Raw genomic sequence first — 21,588 nt, forward strand, 5'->3', positions numbered from 1 at the left:
TTGTAACGGGGTTTAGATGTTATGGGAAGAAGGAGGCGGGAACCGGCGGACATTCAACAATATTTAATAATAAAATACACGAATACAAAAATAAAAGTAAAAGCCAGCAGCCCCTCACGGACGACTGCTGGCGACACAAACAGAAACAAAACATGAACTAAAAATCAGGCCTGTCCTCTCTCGCTCTTCACTGTCGTCGCTCCTCCTTTATGCTTCCGCTCCTCCGTGAGAGATGCGAGACCGGTGCGTCGCGCACGTGTCGCTCATTATCAATCGCGCCACCGGCCTCGCGCCGTCCTCCCACGGCCCTCGTCGTGCTCGCCACATTTTTCCTACTTGGTCAAGCACAAACTTTCATCATTGCCACAACAACAATCCTCACCATTTCCCTACGCAACCGAGGACATGGCCTTTTCTGTCTCTCAAGTGCCTGCATTAATTCCTCAGGAAACTTATTCCATGGCACTTCAAAGCTGTCAACCCAGTTCACACTAGAAGGGGAGGTGCTGGGAGATGAGTATGAAGAACTCTGGGACAGAAAATATCCTGGAGATGAACAGACTGGCTGCTTTGGGGTTTCAGAAATTTGTGCTGTAAAAAAAGTCATGTACGTACTTAGATAGACCAGGAATAGTTCAACCAAAATAAAAAAAACATCATCACCATATATTACCCTATTGTTATTCCAAACCAGGTGTTCATTTAGAATGACAAGATATTAAGTAAATTACAGACAAACTTGTTTTACAGTTGAACAGTTACTTTAACTGTATTTTTTTTGCCTCACTGTTAAAATAAACAGTAAATACATTGTATTAAATAGAACAAATAACAAAAAGTAATAGTTATTGCTACTTTTAATAACAAAAGTAATAAATATGTCTGACCATTAAAGGGATAGTTCACCCAGAAATGAAAATTCTGTCATCCTTTACTCACCCTAAGATTGTTCCAAACGTGTATACATTTCTTTGTTCTGCTAAACACAAAGGAAGATATTTGGAAGAATGTCAGTAACCAAACAGATATCATCCCCCATTGACTCTCATAGTAGTGTTTCATCCTATGGCAGTAAATGAGGGATGATATCTGCTTGGTTACTGACATTCTTCCAAATATCTTCCTTTGTGTTTAGCAGAACAAAGAAATGTATACACGTTTGGAACAATCTGAGAGTGAGTAAATGATAAAATTGTCATTTTGAAATGAAACTATACCTTTTTTTTGTAACAGAAACAAAAACATGGACTTACTGGTCTCCTTTAGAACAGAAATAAATTTCCTAGCTTGAATGGGCCTCAGTACAGCTGCCAGATCTGATTCATTGAGAAGTCTGAAATCTTCTGGGGTCTCCACTCCAAGTGACTTTAACCCTCTGTGGTCGGCAAACGCGCCCGCGCGTTTTGCTGAATTTTCTTCACATTGTAGCACAATAAACTTCAATTACTCCGTCATTTATGGTCATACAGAAAAAAGAAATATAAAAAAAGAATCTGTGATATTTCTACTTTTGTATGTGTCCACTTACAATCAAATCAAAACATTGTGCTTTTGTAAAATAAAGAAAAAAAAAACAGGGTGTGCTTTCTACCTCCCCGTCGCGGTGAACTTTTTTTTCTTGAGCACGTCTATAAACTGAAACAAAACTCAGCGAATACTTGTCACACATTTATTAACCATATACCTTTATAAACATTTACGTGTGTACTTTTAAATGATCGGATTCAAACTGAAAACAAATATTCTCTGTTCAAGTAATTTGTATAAAACCAACAAGATGTCCAGTATCTCAAACGCTTGCTCATTATTATTAATTTGACCACGCCCACGCGCGCAAAAGAGATTCACATGCAAATCTCCACATGGAACGCGAACGCGCTCGTTACCTCAAAAACAAAGTGTCACAGGTCGGGGTGGAGCGCCAGCGGGCCGCCCACCCCTTCGCTTGCGTGCCGCCCCTGAGGAGCCGGCCGTGGACTCAAAGGAAATGGCGGACACAGCATTCAAAATAAATATACTCTTTATTAAATAATAAAAACAATGTTAAAAGTCTCTTCAGTTCAGGTTATCTCTTCATGTATCTCTTCGCATTTCTCAGCACCTTCGGACAGAGAGAGGAATGGACATAATCCACAGCTTCCGTGTTCTCTTCAGCGTTCTCTTCGCGTTTCTCAGCACCTTCGGACAGAGAGAGGAATGGACATAATCCACAGCTTCCGCATTCTCTTCTTCAGCGTTCTCTTCGCGTTTCTCAGCACCTTCGGACAGAGAGAGGAATGGACATAATCCACAGCTTCCACATTCTCTTCAGCGTTCTCTTCGCGTTTCTCAGCACCTTCAGACAGAGAGAGGAATGAACATAATTCACAGCTTCCGCGTTCTCTTCTTCAGCGTTCTCTTCGCATTTCTCGGCACAGCATTAGCAGGCTCTTCACTGGACTCAGACAGAGAGAGGAATAGACACGTGTAACTCACAGCATTAGCAGGCTCTTCACTGGACTCAGACAGAGAGAGGAATAGACACGTGTAACTCACAGCATTAGCAGGCTCTTCACTGGACTCAGACAGAGGGAGGAATAGACACGTGTAACTCACAGCATTAGCAGGCTCTTCACTGGACTCAGACAGAGAGAGGAATAGACACGTGTAACTCACAGCATTAGCAGGCTCTTCACTGGACTCAGACAGAGAGAGGAATAGACACGTGTAACTCACAGCATTAGCAGGCTCTTCACTGGACTCAGACAGAGAGAGGAATAGACACGTGTAACTCACAGCATTAGCAGGCTCTTCACTGGACTCAGACAGAGAGAGGAATAGACACGTGTAACTCACAGCATTAGCAGGCTCTTCACTGGACTCAGACAGAGAGAGGAATAGACACGTGTAACTCACAGCATTAGCAGGCTCTTCACTGGACTCAGACAGAGAGAGGAATAGACACGTGTAACTCACAGCATTAGCAGGCTCTTCACTGGACTCAGACAGAGGGAGGAATAGACACGTGTAACTCACAGCATTAGCAGGCTCTTCACTGGACTCAGACAGAGGGAGGAATAGACACGTGTAACTCACAGCATTAGCAGGCTCTTCAAGCATTAGCAGGCTCTTCACTGGACTCAGACAGAGGGAGGAATAGACACGTGTAACTCACAGCATTAGCAGGCTCTTCACTGGACTCAGACAGAGGGAGGAATAGACACGTGTAACTCACAGCATTAGCAGGCTCTTCAAGCATTAGCAGGCTCTTCACTGGACTCAGACAGAGGGAGGAATGGACAGCTGTGATTGCGAGTGAACAGCAGAAACAATTCCCACACTCACATTTCCACCACACACTGTAAGGTTTCACTCGTGCTCATTTCCACAATAAAACTGCAACTCAACAGACCCACAGTGCACCAAGGCCTCCGCCCGCAATCCAGCCGAAGTTCTCTCTGGCTCTCTCATCTGTCTCTCTCGTCTGTCTCTCTCTCGTCCTCTCTCTCCCGCGGCCTCCCGCCGCGACCGCGGCCACGGCCGCTCACGTACTGCGCGCCTCACCTCTCCCCCTCTCGTCGTGTCCCTCTCTCCTTATATCCCATCCTAATAACAACGTGTCTCATAGTGCACAGCTGGCGGCAATTTCGGCTAATTATCCTGAGTGCGGGAATTTTGCGCTCGCCCGGAACTAAGCCGGAGTTCTCTTATTTTGGGTGCGGCGGGAAGCAAATCCCGGCGGACATTAGTTCCGCCTTGACTCAACCTAGAATTTTCGTCACCCCGTGACAAAAGCACGAAAAAACTTCACAAGTCTCTGCTTTTCGTCGAGTTTGAAAGACGCGCCAATTTACCTCAGAAGAAGAAGAACGCGATTTGAAGACAAGAAAGATGTAAGGTAAGAAATTCTTACATATTAGTTTGTTATTGTTGCATAAATTTCACATTGCAGTTGAACTGTTGCTAGATATATGGTGAATATTATAATATTTAGACCCGTGTTTACTGTTAAGCCTGTTTTATACTTCTGCGTCGAACTGACGCCATAGCTACGTCGTAGGCTGTGTGTAGCGCGCATACCCTACGGCGTACCCTGACGTGCACCTCTCCAAAAATGTAACAACGCGTCAATTCTACGCGGACACAAGCGCGGTGATTGGTCTGCCAGAACCCCTCCCTCTGGGTTTCACATGCTCCCTAGGTGCGCGTCAACGTGGACAACAACACAGAAGTATAAATTAAAACCAACACGTTGCCTACGGCGTATAGGCTCCGGCGTAGGTCCGACGCAGAAGTATAATGAGGCCTTTACTGTGTTTGTGGATATCTGCTCAAACTTATATATGTATATGGTAACCATAATGTTTCATATTCTGGTGCGCGATCGCGTTTGAAAAGCAAAACACACCAAACGGCTTCATGTTTTTACTATTATCTCATTTCATATCATCATAACGAATGGAAACATTTGAAGTAACATATGATAATCAATATATTTTTCTCTAGCGTAGTTGTTACTGAAATCTTTTGGAAGATTTATAGGCTGCTATAGGTTATTATTATTATTTTATGCAGCACTGCGCATAGCCATTGCCTACAAGGCACAACAAACCTGGTGTTCATTATATTATATATTGTTGGAAACATTTGTGTGTGTGTGTGTGTGTATTCTGTGAATTTTAAAAAGCAATTTTAACCAGAAAAATCTAAAATTTATTCCCAAAATCGTGCAGGCCTTTCTCTTGATATCGGTATGTTCACTTTTTTTTTCTTTCAGGGCCCAGATGCCACTGAGTCCTGCTGACTTCAACATTCACATGAGTCTCTGTACATGAACATGGTAAAGTGAAAATCAAACACATTGGAAATGAAAGGTATGTACAATGTTTTTAGGAATGGCACAAAGGTCTCTGTCTTTGGATCATTGTTTTCAATAAGTGCTTTTTTGTCATTTGTTTTGTATCTTTGGATTATGTTGTGTTGTAAATAAATCCAAACAATCAAAAAGCCATTCAGAATCTCCTCATTCTTTGTGCAAGGTTGCTCAGAAAGATAGGGCCTGATAGCTCCTAATAGGGCCGTTAGGGGAGGGTCTTTGTCTTTCTCAGGTGTGAAAAGCTTACATATTAATGATGTGATCACACCTCCCGCATAAAGCTTTCTCACACAAAGCACGTCTTACAATTTTTAAATCAATATATTGTCTTATCTGAATGAGCAATCAGGATGATTTTCACATAGTTTTGGAGCAAATATTCTAGGCTACGTGATACAATTTTCAAAAGTCTTGTGAAGAAATAATCAGTATGGGTTTCATGGCCTTATTTCAGTGAGAATTTTTTTTGTATTTTCACAAACCACGCATAAATGTCATTATCTCAAAACTACAAACTTTTACATACATGCTGCTGACATATTATTGTAGCAGAGTTTGTGCTGAATACAGTGTAATCAGACTTTAGCCATGAAAATGTCACAAGTAACAGAAATAAGCACAAATGTCAGAGCATGTCAGAACACCTCCAGGCCCAGAAAACAGCTCAGACCCCAGAGGGTTAAGGTGTCCTCAAGAGATTGTGAAGTCAGGTAATACAGCATCAGTGGCATTGCTGATGTTTGAAATGTTTAGCTCTGAATCACCCATTTCTGAAGAAAAAACAAAACAAAAAAAAAACTAAATAATTCACAGAAATAAACCCAAAATTGAGAAAATACAGATCAACAATCATGTTCAGTGTGACATCACACTGTGCTTTAATGGAATTACCCTTTTTTCATTCATCATATATGATGTTAAAGGATAGAAATCTGCCAGGTCATTGATTTTCACACAATGCATTATTTCAGTCTGATTTTTCAATTCATGCAAATGGTATGCAGGAATTAACTCTGCTACATACGTTCTCAGCAGAAAATGAACAACTTCATATTTTATGAGAATAAGTGCAAGTTCTCCAAACTCTATTGCGTCCATATTATTTGTCACAAGGAACTGGCCTTTTTTGTATAACATACCATTGTACATTACTTCGGCTGAGACTTTGGTATTGTTCTCTGTAAATTCAAACTGCCTCACTGCATCTTTAACAGAATCACCATACAGCTCTGGGTAAAATGGAGTGCTGCTTTTTATCCTCAAAGTTAGATCACACATTGACCCTTCTGACAGATAGGCCTGGTACATCTAGGGCCCTATCTTGCACCCAGCGCAATTGACTTTGTACACCGACGCATGTATCATTCCTATTTTGCACCCGCGCAAAGCGAGTTTTTCCCTCCACAGAAGCACGTCGCTAAACTAGGGAATGAACTTGCGCTCCCTGGGCGGTTCAGCGCAAAAAAGGAGGCGTGTTCAGGCGCAAACGTTCCTTCATGCTATTTTGCAGGTTTAGAAAACAGTTGCGCCACTAACCAGGAAAAAATAGTTTAAAGTCAGTGGCGCGTTGCGCATGTTATTCATATGCTATTTTAAGGGCGCATGCTTGGCCATAATCAATGTAGCGTGTGCACAACGCGCATACACTTTGATTCTCTCATCTACACAGAAGCAGCAGTTTTCATTTTTGCAAATCATACATTATTACGATAGATAGATAGATAGATAGATAGATAGACAATTTATTATAAAATCATACATCTAGCTTACACATTTACCCAAATTATCATACGCCTTTTTAACCGAAGTTAATTTGGGTGGGTTTCTCCATCCCCAACGTCCCTGACGAGAGCGTTGCTCTCCTCGGCTGTGAACCGCTCCTCGCGTGCGTCTGGCAAATCCGCCGTTATCTTAGGAATCCGCTTTAGAACAAGCGCGCCTGCTCTTAAAGGGAATGTGAGATGACGCTCTGATTGGTTTATTTCACGTTACGCCCAAACCACACCTATGAATAATGAAGCTACTTCAGACCAACCCATTTTAGATTTGCGCCTGGCGCAAGAGTCATTTATCCCGCCGGGAAAATAGCAACAGCGCCAAGACCCGCCCACTAAGTTACTTGCGCTTTGCGCTTTGACACTTGCGTTTCAGATCGTTAAAATAGGGCCCTTGATGTCTTTCAGAGAGAGTGAAGCACAGGTTTTTGAAATTCTTTAAGTTCCTAGCACATCTTTTAAAGTAAATGTGCTTACTCTCAAAGCGCATCGTCCACAACCTGATCAAAGGACCAAACTTTAAAATCAGTGCAGGGTAGTGTCGCAAGTAGTGATGCTTAGGCTTTAGTCTATGTCCTGGAAAGAGAGAGAATCTAAAAGCAAGATATTCTTGGATAAGAACGTCAAGGTATGCGACCTCTGGCAATGACATTTTCTGTGCACAAACCATCTCCACAATGTCTTTTAGCTGAAGGGTCAACTGCCAAACATCATCCATGGGCTCTTTCACCTTGTCAAACATGTTGACGAAAATTCCAGTTCTGAATAGCCTGACCAGAAAGCTTTAAACCATTGGAGTTCACTGCACATGGCTTACTCAATGCATCAGAGGCACTGTATTTAAATTGCTTAATGCGTCTATTCAGAATTGAATAAGTTAACCACTTTTTCTGCTTGATGAAGTACTTCAGGTAAAGAGCTAAATCATAGGAAAGGATACCCTCAAAAATGTCATGGCCTAAACAAGGAAGCAGGCCAGGCATGCAAACGTGAAAGTAATTCAATGAATTAAAAAATTGACTCAGATGTTATACCTTCAACATTTTGTTGTCCCCCAGACTGTAAAATCTCCACAGCAGAATTGTAGTTTTCAGGAGTTCGCTGAGGCCCACAAGTATTTGGATCCGTTTGAAAATCCCTTCGTGTTATCTGGCAATACCTGCAGAAATATTCAGAAAAACTAAAATTTTCTGTGAATCCACCATGAGACCCCAAATTGTCCCCTGCAATGCACAAAATAGTCCCTTTAACATTTTCCTCTGCCACGGTTATTCCATTGTCTTCCAGGTCTTTTAAGTCTGCAATTAGCCTAAAGAAAACTTTGTCATGTCCAAAGTGTTTGAAGTATTTTTCTCGACACAGCATTACAAGTGACATGTGATCAGTACTTGATCTTATATGAGGTGGTAAATTAGCCAGAGACAGATATACAGCTAGTACTTTGTGCTTGCTTTTTGCTGAACCTAATGGGTTCACCACCTCAAAAGAATCTTGATATAGAATTAGTTTGAGACATGATAGGTTTTGAGAAAAGAACTCATTGTTTTTAGGAGTCATAGGAGAGGAAGAATTTACTAAACTCGTTAAATCATCTAAATCGACATCATGTATGTTAGACCCTATACCAACTAAGCTACTGAAAGAGATGCTTCCAGAGGTCATAGATCCTCTTCTTAATATCATTAATTCGTCTTTGTCTCTAGGATACGTACCAAAAAACTTTAAGCTGGCTATGATTAAACCGCTTGTTAAAAAAACGCAACTTGATCCTACAGAATTAGTCAATTACAGGCCGATCTCGAATCTACCTTTTCTGTCAAAGATACTAGAAAAGGCAGTATCTTCACAACTGTGTTCCTTTTTAGAAAGAAATGATATCTGCGAGGATTTTCAGTCAGGATTTAGACCGTACCATAGTACTGAGACTGCTCTCGTTAGAGTCACAAATTATTTGCTCTTATCATCCGATCGTGGTTGTATTTCTCTATTAGTGTTACTCGATCTTAGTGCTGCGTTTGACACCATTGACCACAACATTCTTTTAAATAGACTAGAAAACTATGTTGGCATTAGTGGAATTGCACTAGCATGGTTTAAATCATACTTATCTGACCGTTATCAATTTGTAGAAGTAAATGAAGAGAGTCTCATCGATCACAAGTTCAGTATGGTGTACCACAAGGCTCAGTACTAGGACCGCTGCTGTTCACTCTGTACATGCTACCATTAGGAGATATCATCAGGAAACATGGAATTAGCTTCCACTGTTATGCTGACGATACTCAGCTCTATATTTCTTCAAAACCTAACGAAACTTACCAATTCACAAAATTAATGGAATGCATAGCGGATATAAAAAATTGGATGACTCGTAATTTCCTACTTCTAAATTCTGAAAAAACAGAGTTTCTAATTATTGGACAAAAAACTTCCTCACATAATAACCTAGAATACTGTCTAACACTTGATGGCTGCTCTGTTAAGTCTTCGTCGTCGGTTAGGAACCTGGGTGTGCTCTTTGATACCAATCTTTCATTTGAAAGTCACGTGTCTAGTATCTGTAAAACTGCATTTTTCCATCTTAAAAATATATCTAAATTACGTCATATGCTCTCATTGACAAATGCGGAACAATTAGTTCATGTGTTCATGACCTCAAGGCTAGATTATTGTAATGCTCTACTGGTTGGTTGCCCTGCACGCTTAATAAACAAACTACAGCTAGTTCAAAACGCAGCAGCTCGAGTTCTTACCAGAACCAGGAAGTATGACCATATTAGCCCGGTTCTGTCAAAACTGCACTGGCTCCCTATTAAACATCGCATCAATTTTAAAATATTGCTGATCACGTACAAAGCACTAAATGGTTTAGTTCCGCAGTACTTGAGCGAGCTCTTAACGCATTATAGTCCTTCACGTCTATTGCGATCTCAAAATTCCGGCCAGTTGATAATACCTAGAATATCAAAATCGACTGCTGGGGGTAGATCCTTCTCCTATTTAGCACCAAAACTTTGGAACAGTCTTTCCTACCATTGTCCGGGAAGCAGACACACTCTGTCAGTTCAAAGCTAGACTAAAAACACATCTCTTTGACCTAGCTTTCACATAATACATTATAGACTTCTATAATTTAATATTAGGCTGCATAGATTAGGTCAGCTGGAACCGGGAACACTTCCCATAAATCCTGATGTACTCGTTACATCATAAGAAGAATGGCATCTACGCTAATTTTAGTGTCTTTGTTTATCCCGAGGTTTTCCCGCAGCCTGCCGGATCCAGGCCGTATCCAGATCTGATGAAGGACCTTCGCCTGGACCCGATGACAACGCAGTGCTGAAGTGCCAACTAGTCTCTCCCTATGGAGGATCCCTTTACCACTCTACAGATAAAGCGTTGCCGGGAAACTCAATTCGCGTATCTACCCCGAATTGATAAAATAAAATAAAATTCTGTATCAAAAATTATAAGGAAAAACCAGTACTTTGTTTAGGCTTGGTTTGTAGGGAATTACAAACCTGCATACATATATTCAAACGCACATAACTATAGAACCAATTCTTAATGCGCATGTGAACGCCATCAGCGTTTCTCACAGGTTTGCGTTTAAAGTCTGTGTAGAGGGAATGGTGTCGTCTTAGCGGCCCCTAATTTAATAACAAATGATTTTTGCGACGGAAGCGAATCAATCATAACTAACCTTAGCTGGAAAATAACTTTACTAAAGAACCGCTATAAAGCCAAAACAATCTCTGTTACCATAAATTATACGTTTATCTCTGTAAAGCTGCTTTGAAACAATCTACATTGTTAAAAGCGCTATATAAATGAAGATGACTTGACTTGACTTGACTTTTTGTATACCTGACCATCACTGACATCACAAAGCACATCTGTGCATGATAAGCATGTATCCTGTGCAGCACAAATACGCCATAAGTCAGACTCCAATAAACATCTCAAAGTGTCTTTCAATGGACCATAGTAGGCAAACCTTTGTGACCTTGTTTCATCTATTCCTAAATACAACTTTACAGGTTCTGTGTATCTGAACATCTCTTTGAAAGCCTTTGTTCTTGAAAAAATGGTTCTCATTGGTCCTTCATGACTAGTGGTGAATAGGTCAGATTCTTTCACAACATCACATATTCTACCAATGTCCTCATCTGTAAACTCTAAATCACTTCTCAGAAATGCACTCAATTTATTCAAAGTAAATGTCCGTCCTAGTTCATGTATGCTCTGCATCTCTTCAACAATATTTTGTATAGTTGATGCTGGCAGAAGGAACTGCCCATGTAATTTCAAGTAGAAAAGATAAATATTTCTGAGAAACAGGTCATTGAAATTTTCTGTAAGATGAACTTCACCTTCATCAGTCTCACTAAGTAGGGCCTGTAACTAAAGGTTCCGTTTCAAGAGACTGAGAAACGGTCTCCTTATAAAGATCACTTATACTGTCCACGGAACACAGTCTGTGTTTCCTGGACATGTGGGATGTAAACGACGACCTATTAGTGAACGTATGGTCGCATCCTGTTACCGGACATGTCACAACACGTCCTTCGGCTATATGTTCCTTTAAGTGAGCTGTTAGTGATTTGACATCGCGTAACATCCATAACACATGTGTATTTCCTTTTTTAAAAATAGAAAACTATGCATATTATTCAAATTTTTTAAATCTATCAACAAGGGTTTAGTAAAATATAAACAGATGATTCAGTATATTGGAAACAAATACATTCTCTGAGAGTTTATATGTTACATCAATACCACATAATGTCAAATCCATTATTGCCCAGCACAAAATAATGTTTTCTTTTTAATACAGTATATTGTTAATTTTACAGCAATAAACCGTACTTTCATATGTTTTTAACTGTTAAATTTACGGTCTTACTCTGTAAAACTAATTACAGTTTTTCACTGTAAATTCTATGTGACAAAATAATGTTTTCCTTTTTATGGTAAGTAATACAGTATATTGTTAATTTTACAGCAATAATCCGTATTTTTATATGTTTTTAACTGTTAAATTTACGGTCTTACTCTGTAAAACTAATTACAGTTTTTCACTGTAAATTCTACAGTTATCACATGTTTTGTGAAATACTGTTTTATCCTGTAGCATCTATACGGTATTTTACTGTTAAATTTACGGACATTTTTTACAGAGATTCAGAGGTAAAAAAAAGAGGACAAGCAGGCTCGGCTTGCCATCTGCCAAGAGAAAATAAGCAGTGCTTTTGGAGGTAATCCACTGTTTAAATGTGTGTGCAGATCTCATTCAACTTAATATATCCCAGCTAACAATTTTAGGTTATGAGAACGTTTCCATAATGTTCCCATTAAATTATAAAAGCATGATTTCTGAATGTTCTAGGAACGTTCAAAGCATCCAGTTTTTTAGACGTTGTATTAACGTTATTTCTTGGTTATTCAAAACCTTATTAGAACGTTCAATTCTCCCTTTATACAAAAATTGTATTAACATTCTTACTTGGTTATAGGAACGGTATTCAAACATTATTAGAACGTTCAATTCTCCCGTTATATAAACGTTCTCTGAATGCTTTTCCAAGATTATGATAAACGTTTTTAAAACATTCCATTCACTTATTTAAACATTCTCAATTACGTAATAAACAACTGATTAAAGATTCAAAGATACGATTATTGCACAGCTGCCCGATAGGTGGTGATATGCAATAAGAATGTAAGCAAATATGGTTTACACATGCTGCGTCTCAATTCGCCTACTTATACTACACCCTAAAAGTATGTACTCTTTTTGTGAAGAAAAAGTAGAACTTTTGAGTGTGTAGCAAAAGAGTACACAAGCTTTGGGACATACTATCACGTCATACAATTGCATCTTTAACGGTTGCTCTCTGTCGCATCCTGTCACAGTAAACTGGCCTGTCAATCATCTTCTCACAGTTAAGATTTAATTTCTTTATAAAAGTCCACATTGTTATTGCAGATGAAATATAACATGGATAACATTAAATATATATTTTTTATCAGGATAAACTTTGATTAGTCACTCAAACCTGTATCTAAACCTCTCACTGCCCCGATCCATGTTCTGGCAAATATTAATGAAATTTTTTATGCGCTACATCACCATATCCATACGTTTAGCCAATCATATTGGTGTGTGTAGACCTGTTTCGGACACTGGCTCACACAGAAGCGTTGCCATAGCAAGAAAGTCATGACGCAGCGTCTCGGGTTTACATACGTAACCTGAGACATTCTGGGAGGTAATTTTACCCAAGCCATTTTGATGATAGACTTTGGCCTGCTGGTTAGTCCAGTTGGACAATCACATCCTCTGTTGATGTGGATCAAGGGAATTATTGGGTAAATTTCCATCATAGTTTTTGTGCATGCCTAATCGAATAAAACAATTATGCTCCGCAACTGGCTCAGTGCTTAAGTTTTTTATGCAATTTTTTTTTAATTTATGCACATCTTTGTGTTTCCACCTAGCATTTTTTAAGCAATAACCGAAAAATTGCATAAAAATTGTTTATTTGTGCTTTGAGGAAATTTAAAAGTATGATTTCTAGACCTAGAAAAGTCATAGTAAAATTGTATAACCCCATGGGCTTTTTTATACACTTTATGAATAAAACATTTTGTAGTTATGCCAAACTCTAAAGTATTTTATACTTATCCTTAAGCCTTATCCAATAAATCACAAACAAGTGGAAAGGTCATGCCATGGGGCCTTCAAATATAGCTGTGGACAATGGGGGGACTTTCAAGGTTGAGAACAAAGGTTAAGAACAACTGGTTTAACCTGTTAGGCTGCAACCCCACTTTTGAAAAATCACCAGAAATGGCATACCCAAACTGAAACAGATACAGTTCATGAACCCTTTGTACTAAAAGCACAAGAATGATCTCATTGAAAGCTGACACCTGGCAGTTTATTGTAAATGTAGAATTAAGAAAATAGTTATAAATAGCTTCAAAGTTTTGTAAAGTTATTAGAAATGTATTTTTATGAAACATCTTCATGAAAATAAAATTGAAGTTGGCATTGTATCAATCTAGAATGCACTGCAGCTAAAGCCACATGTCTGACCATGTTATATTTAAAATCTGAAGATAAGTCTAAAACTCTGTATTTAGTTCAATGTTTTTCAAGATCATGTCATATGACTTTATTTTGATTAGACTCTAAAATGCAACTGATGTTTATTGTCATCTTCTAAGCATCTATTTCAGTCTATTGTCTCTATTGTTTTGTGGTGCAAACGAGCCCCATTCAGTGTCAGTCTCCCCTGCACACATTGCATGCGCATGCGTCGCGCCTAAACGCGTTGTTGTCTTTGGACTTCCATCGATTTGATTTATAATTCTTGATTTTTCTCTTTAAACTCACTTACAACGAACATTTTCTACTTTTCCTCACCTCATAGTTACAACGCGGACTGTTGAGCAGACGCGTCTCAAGCCTATTAGTGATCCAACATCGGATACTCTTATAGGTTACTCCTGTGGATCACGGCTGAACGCGTCTTCTCCACACTCACTTACAAACAAAAAATTTTTCGCCTATTGTGCATCTACTCTACACCCGTACCACTAAAAAGACGGATTATATCCAAGACTTCAGTCATAAATTAGTATTAATATTGATAGCATCACTGGTAGCGTCGCTGCTAACTTACTGTCCATCTGTTAAAATGGCGAATATATCAAATGTAAGTAGTCTACCTTTTGGTGCAGGTGAGGACACATTTGAGCTGCACACACTGCAGTCTGAGCTGGAAGCTGTTGAGAAACAGATCCACGAACTTTTAGTGAGACAAGCCGAGCTGAGAGACCAGCGTTTAGCTCTTGAAACATCACGCACCGATGCACACAAATCAGTGATTAACGTTACTAACCCGCTGACTCCGACCTCGTCTACTCCGTGCGTTTCTCAGCATCGGTCCCGAGCGCCTAGGTCGCGATCAGCCATGGTCTCGTTCACTCCGGCTCCAACACGCCACCACGATGCCTGGATGATTCCGCAGCGGAAGACGTGAGTCAGGTCTAGACCAAGACTCTCTCCGACCCTCCCAGTTTTCGAGATATCCACCCAAAATCGTTTCTCCCCTCTTCGCGAAACAGAACGCGATGCTGTCATCATCGGCGATTCCATCGTTCGGCACGTACACGCTACGTCAGGTAAAAGTAAGGTGCATAGTCACTGCTTTCCTGGTGCTCGTGTTTCTGAAATCGCTGCTCGCGTTCCCGAGATTCTGAACGGTGACTGTGGTCATGCACGCGGGAGTGAACGACATCAGGCTGTGCCAGACGGAGGTTCTGAAGAAAGACTTCAGGACTCTGATCGATACGGTACGCAGCACATCGCCTGAAACAACGATCATTGTGTCAGGACCGCTTCCCACGTACCGACTAGGACATGAAAAGTTTAGTAGATTATTTGCGCTAAATGAATGGTTAATGTCGTGGTGCAATGAGCAGAAACTGCTCTTTGTAAATAATTGGAATCTGTTTTGGGAGCGTCCTAGGCTTTTCGGTGCTGATGGCTTACACCCAAGCAGATTCGGAGCGGATCTTCTGTCAGATAACATCTCCAAAATGTTAAATACCTTTTGACTAGTAACCAAAAGTCCAAATCACAGTCTCTGCTGCACCAATTTAACTGATATAAATACTAGTGTAGAACATTGCATAGAAACTGTGTCTATTCCTCATTTAGTGAGATCAAATAATAAATCTACTGCAGGATCTAGGAAAAATCTAATTGTTATTAAAACAGAAAATGTTGCTATTAGTAAACAAAAACAATTTCTAAAGCTAGGTCTTCTAAACATTAGATCACTCACACCTAAGGCAGTTATTGTAAATGAAATAGTCACAGATAATAGCTTCGATGTACTTTGCCTTACTGAAACCTGGCTTAAACCAAATGATTATTTCGGTCTAAATGAGTCTACTCCATCAGGATACTCCTATAAGCATGAGCCCCATCTGATTGGTCGTGGCGGCGGTGTTGCAATAATCTATAGAGATATTCTCAATGTTACTCAGAAAACGGGTTATAAGTTTATTTCGTTTGAAGTACTTGTACTAAATGTTATGCTCTTAGATGTTAGAAAAACATCCCTATTATCTCTAGCCTTGGCTACCGTATATAGACCGCCTGGGCCTTACGCTGATTTCCTAAAAGAGTTTGCAGATTTTCTCTCAGACCTATTAGTCAATGTCGATAAAGCATTAATTGTTGGAGATTTTAACATACACGTAGATAATCCAAATGATGCGTTAGGGGCTGCGTTTACAGATTTATTAAACTCCTTTGGGGTCAAGCAAAACGTTACCGGACCAACTCATCGTTTTAATCATACACTCGATTTAATTATATCACATGGAACCGATCCAACCGATATAGACATCATTCCACAAAGTGATGATGTCACTGACCATTACATGGTAACTTGCATATTACGTACTCCTGTAATATGTCATGCTGCGCCGCGTTATCGATCAGGCAGAACAATCCTTCCATCCACCATAGATAATTTTTCAAATAGCTTATTTGATCTGTCTCAGCTGCTCAGTGAACCCAAACAAATAGATGAACTAGAGGAATTAACTAGCACTATGAGCACCATTCTCTCTGGAAAATTGGATATTGTTGCACCCATTAGATTAAAAAAGGTCAGAGAGAAAAGTAAAGCACCCTGGTACAACAATACTACGCATGTTCTAAAGAGAGAAACCCTTAAATTAGAGCGTAAATGGAAACTAATTTAGAGGTCTTTAGAATCGCATGGAAAGACAGTATGTCACGTTATAAAAAGTCCCTAAAATCGGCCAGGGCTGAGCACCTCCGCAAACTAATAAAAAACAACCAAAACAATCCTAGGTTTTTATTTAACACCGTGGCTAGACTAACAAATAAACAGATGTCACCTGAACAAAATATTCTGTTACAGTTTAGTAGCAATGATTTCATGAAGTTCTTCACTGAGAAAATAGAAAACATCAGAACCACAATTGTAAACGTTCAGTCCTCAATCGCGCCTTATAATCCAGCCTCAACTATCACCCCGCAAGAACAATTACAGTGCTTTACAACTATAGAACAAAAAGAGTTAAATAAACTTATCACTTCATCTAAAACAACAACATGCTTATTAGATCCTATACCCACTAAACTACTGAAAGAAGTGTTACCTGTAGTGGAAGAGCCTCTCCTCAATATTATTAACTCATCTTTATCTTTAGGTCATGTTCCAAGAACATTTAAATTGGCAGTTATAAAACCACTCATTAAGAAACCACAATTAGATCATAATAACCTAGCAAATTATATACCCATTTCAAATCTTCCTTTTATGTCTAAAATACTAGAAAAAGTTGTATCCGCCCAACTGGGCTCTTTCTTGCAAGAAAATGACATCTATGAAAAGTTTCAGTCTGGATTCAGACCGCATCATAGCACTGAAACTGCGCTCGTTAAAATCACAAATGATTTACTCTTAGCTTCTGACCAAGGCTGTATCTCAATACTAGTTTTACTTGATCTTAGTGCTGCGTTCGATACTATAGATCACACAATACTCTTAGATCGACAACAAAATTATACTGGTGTTCAAGGACAAGCATTAACCCTCTGGGGACCAAAAACGCGCCGGCGCGTTTTGCTCGTTTTTTTTTTTAGCAATGAAAAATAAACACAAAATGCTCTGTTAATTTTGATCTTTAATTTTCGTGTTATACATCAATCGATCCTGTTCAGTTTCTATTTTTTTTCTGTATACTCACAATAAAAATAAAGTGTTTTGCTTTTTGACAAATAAAGAAACTTTAACATGATGCGATTGCTGCCTTCTCTCTGTCAGTAAACTCCCATTTGAAACGCGTTCGAAAATGATCTATAACTCCGCGAAAATTCAGTCAAACAGGCAAACAGACCCACGGGCATAAAGCTTGAGATCGCATCTGTTAAATGAAGTCATTTATATAAAAAACAAATATTATCAGCTTCTGTAATCTGTATAAAAAGAGAGCGATTCCAGTCGAGCTCATTACGAGCTCATTGACTTTAATTCGTTCACGCCTACTTACGGAGCGCGCTATTCACAAGATAATGTGCTAAGCCATCTATGCAAAACAGGTAAACGCCCCCAAGCAAATGCATTAAACGCTTCAAGTTTCATCATTTCGTCACCTGCGCGTTGGGAAGATGACACGGTACACCGGTGCGGAAGCCCTTCAGTTCGTCCTGGATACTAGCGACGAAGAGTCCAGATTTTCATCAGAAGAGGAGCGCGACTACTCTGATGACGACCGTTTGTATTTTGAAGAGCGACTTGATCCAGCCGTGGATAGAATTTCGGATGAGTAAGTATTTATTCTTACTTGCATTAGTTGACAAGCTATTCAAAACATGAGCTTACATATTATACTGGGTGGACTTGCCATCCAGAGTACTGACATTTTATATCTACCTATATTCAACACGATCTAATGAAAGTGCATATCTATACCATGAATTTAATATCTCGTACCATTTCAACGTTAAAAATGTTTTGTTTTGTTTTTTTGTGTACATATGCTACACCCCTTGGTTGGGAAATTTGTATTTGTGTGTGGAGCCTAAATGATATGTTTAGATCATTATGTATGAAAGATAGAATTTAGAAATTATTTTAGAAAGTAGGCCTAGTAGGTGTTTAGATTATATTTTGACTATATAAATGCTGCCTCATTATCATTAACGATGCATGCTCGCAAATATCAGTTGTAAATGTGTGTAAATGTGCTGAAATGTGTAAATATACCCAGTTAATGAAGTGCACAAATGTGTTAGGCTAATGTTTGCGGTGTGCCTCTCCGGTAATGGCCCATTGACACGCATATAGGCTTATTGCACGCGTCTAAAATTATTTACAACAGTAATTCATTATAGACTAATGCTACTATAGTTATATTTATGTAATAATATTCTTCAACTTTTTTAAAAGGAATGTAGCTTCATCACTACCTCCGCCTGCAACTCGGAGTGCGCTTAGCAACACAGTCAGAAATCAGAAAGAGTACATATTTACCCACTATTTTACAGGTGTTAGTTCAATTTTGTTTATACTTAGTGTTAATAATATGAGCCTGTATGACTTTATTATTTATTTTTGGAGATTGGTTGATGTTACATATGTTTTGTAACTTTTTTTTAAAAGGAATGTAGCTTGTTCACTCTCGCCTTCCACTGCAACGAGGACACGCAGCAACAAAAATCAAAAAGAGTAAGTACATATTTACCTACTATTTTACAGATGTTAGTTACATTTTGTTTATATACTTAGTGATGATACAAATGTAGCCTATATGTGCCTGTGTGGCTTTGCAACAAATGTGTTGTTATGCATGCACAATATAACAATTATTGATTGGTAATGTTAATATAAAAGGTCACATATATGTAATATATGGTCACATTTGATTTGCTTAGAGCCCGCATCAACGGGGCATAAGCATTTACTGTGAGATACCTGCCTTTACTTTTGTTTTTACAAAATTACAATAAAACAGATTGAAAAACAAAACATTTGAATCTCCTCATTCTTTGTTCAGGCTGCCTCACCTGATGGCCCATTAGCACTTGAGGGAGCGTCTATGTCACACCCCTGGTCTGAATCTCATTAATATTGATGACCCATTACCACTCCCACGCATAAACCTCTTCTGACAAAAAAACTGTTTTACAATGTTTAAATCAATGTAGTGTTTCATGTGAACAATCAGGCAGGATGATTTTCACATAATTTTGAAGCTAGAACTCAAAGGGACAACATCAATTAGTCAAAAGTCTTGTGGACACATATTTATTATGTGTTTTGTGTTCTTAAATCAGCAACTTTCATTTTATTTTTTTCCAATAACCACGCATAAACATTATTCTCTTAAAAATACAAACATCTACATGCACGTTGCTCGCATATTATGGTAGCCCTGTTTGTGCTATATAGAGTGAATTTACACCTTTGCCATTAACATGTTTATAAATAACTGAAAAAAGCACAAATATCAAGGCATGTCAGAACATCTCAAGGACCCCAAAAACAGCTTGGTCCCCAGAGGGTTAAGCTGGTTCAGATCATACTTATCTGACCGCTACCATTTTGTCTATTTAAATGGAGAAAAATCGATCATAACTCCAGTAAACTATGGAGTGCCGCAGGGATCTGTGTTAGGCCCTCTGTTATTCTCAATATATATGCTGCCACTTGGAAATATTATAAGGAAACATGGAATTAGTTTCCATTGTTATGCTGATGACACTCAAATCTATATTTCATCACGGCCAGATGAAAACGCTAAATTATCCAAATTGACAGAGTGTGTTAAAGATATAAAAGATTGGATGACGCGCAATTTTCTTTTATTAAATCCAGACAAGACAGAGGTACTAATCATCGGTTCAAAAAACCGCCCACAAAACCTCTCACACTACAACTTTAACATAGTAGGATGTCCTGTTACTTTATCCTCTACAGTAAAAGACCTGGGTGTTATACTAGACTGCAACCTGTCTTTTGAAAATCATATTTCATATGTTACAAGAACCGCCTTTTTCCACCTTAGAAACATTGCTAAGCTACGTAACATGCTATCAGTTTCTGATGCAGAAAAGTTAGTTCATGCATTCATGACATCGAGACTAGATTACTATAATGCTTTATTAGCCGGTTGTCCTGCATCCTTAATAAACAAGCTACAGTTAGTCCAAAATGCCGCCGCTAGAGTTCTTACTAGATCAAGAAAATATGATCATATAACACCAGTGTTGTGTGTAACGCGTTACAAAGTAACGCGTTACAGTAACGCGTCACAGTAACGTAACTACTTTTTCGGGTAAAAAGTAGTGTAACGCGTTACTACTAAAAATTTGGTAACGAAACGTAGTTCCTTTTTCAATTCGGCGCAACGTTACTTTTCCCATGGATATATTTGACAGCGACACTGCCTCAGCTGCGCGCTTGAGAGAAGAGAACTGTTGAGAACTGAAGAAAACAAATTAGTTTCATATTTATGTTTAAATTAAATTAAATAAAAATTTTGTGTGGAGACATGATTTTGACCACTTTATTAAGTTTGTTTTTGTAGAAAACCTGTATTTAAAGTGAATTTCGTTTTGTATTAATTGTATCTTAATTTTAATCAATGTTTCATATTTATGTTTAAATAAAATAAATAAATAATTAATTTAATCTATGTTGATTATATGAAAAGTGAAAAGCATGAGTAAGATCATAATTTTGTGCAATATATCGGGAGATAAATGGAGTGGGCAGACATGATTTAGACCACTTTATTAAGTTTGTTTTTGTAGAAAGACTTTCTTTAAAACGAATTTCGTTTTGTATTAATTTTATCTTAATTTTAATCAATGTTTTACCAACCAATTAATTGCCTGAATTTAATAAGTAAATATAGCATGCAAAATAATCATGACGGCACCAGCGCGTGAACTGAGCTTGTCTCCATACTGTAAATGCACCGAAACTCAGATAAGCTATACTTGTCTCACAGACCTGAGAAATATATAGAAAGCTTGAATATGTGTACTTTTAAACAAAATATATTTTTTTCTCTCAAAATCTCTTTTTTTTCTCCTACTCCCTTGATAGAGTGAGTCGTATGTCTGAAAACTAAGCTTATGTCTTCTATATCATTTTGTCCTATGCTATCAAGACGCGATTCCACCGGTGTTAGAGAGCAGGAGCGCTTTATTGGCTGTTGCCGAAATTTAAAGTTCAGTGGATAGGGGGAGCGGAGCGGAGAGAAGTGACGCGGGCGAGCTGCTCATCGAGGAGTGTCGCACTCTACCCCATGATGCAGAGCCGGCTGAGAATAAAAGTTGCCGCACACAGCAGCGCCAATGAGAAGGACTTTTTTTCTTTCGAAATTGGTACTATT

Source organism: Squalius cephalus (assembly GCF_949319135.1).
Source record: "Squalius cephalus genome assembly, chromosome: 18".
Taxonomy (NCBI): Eukaryota; Metazoa; Chordata; class Actinopteri; order Cypriniformes; family Leuciscidae; genus Squalius; species Squalius cephalus.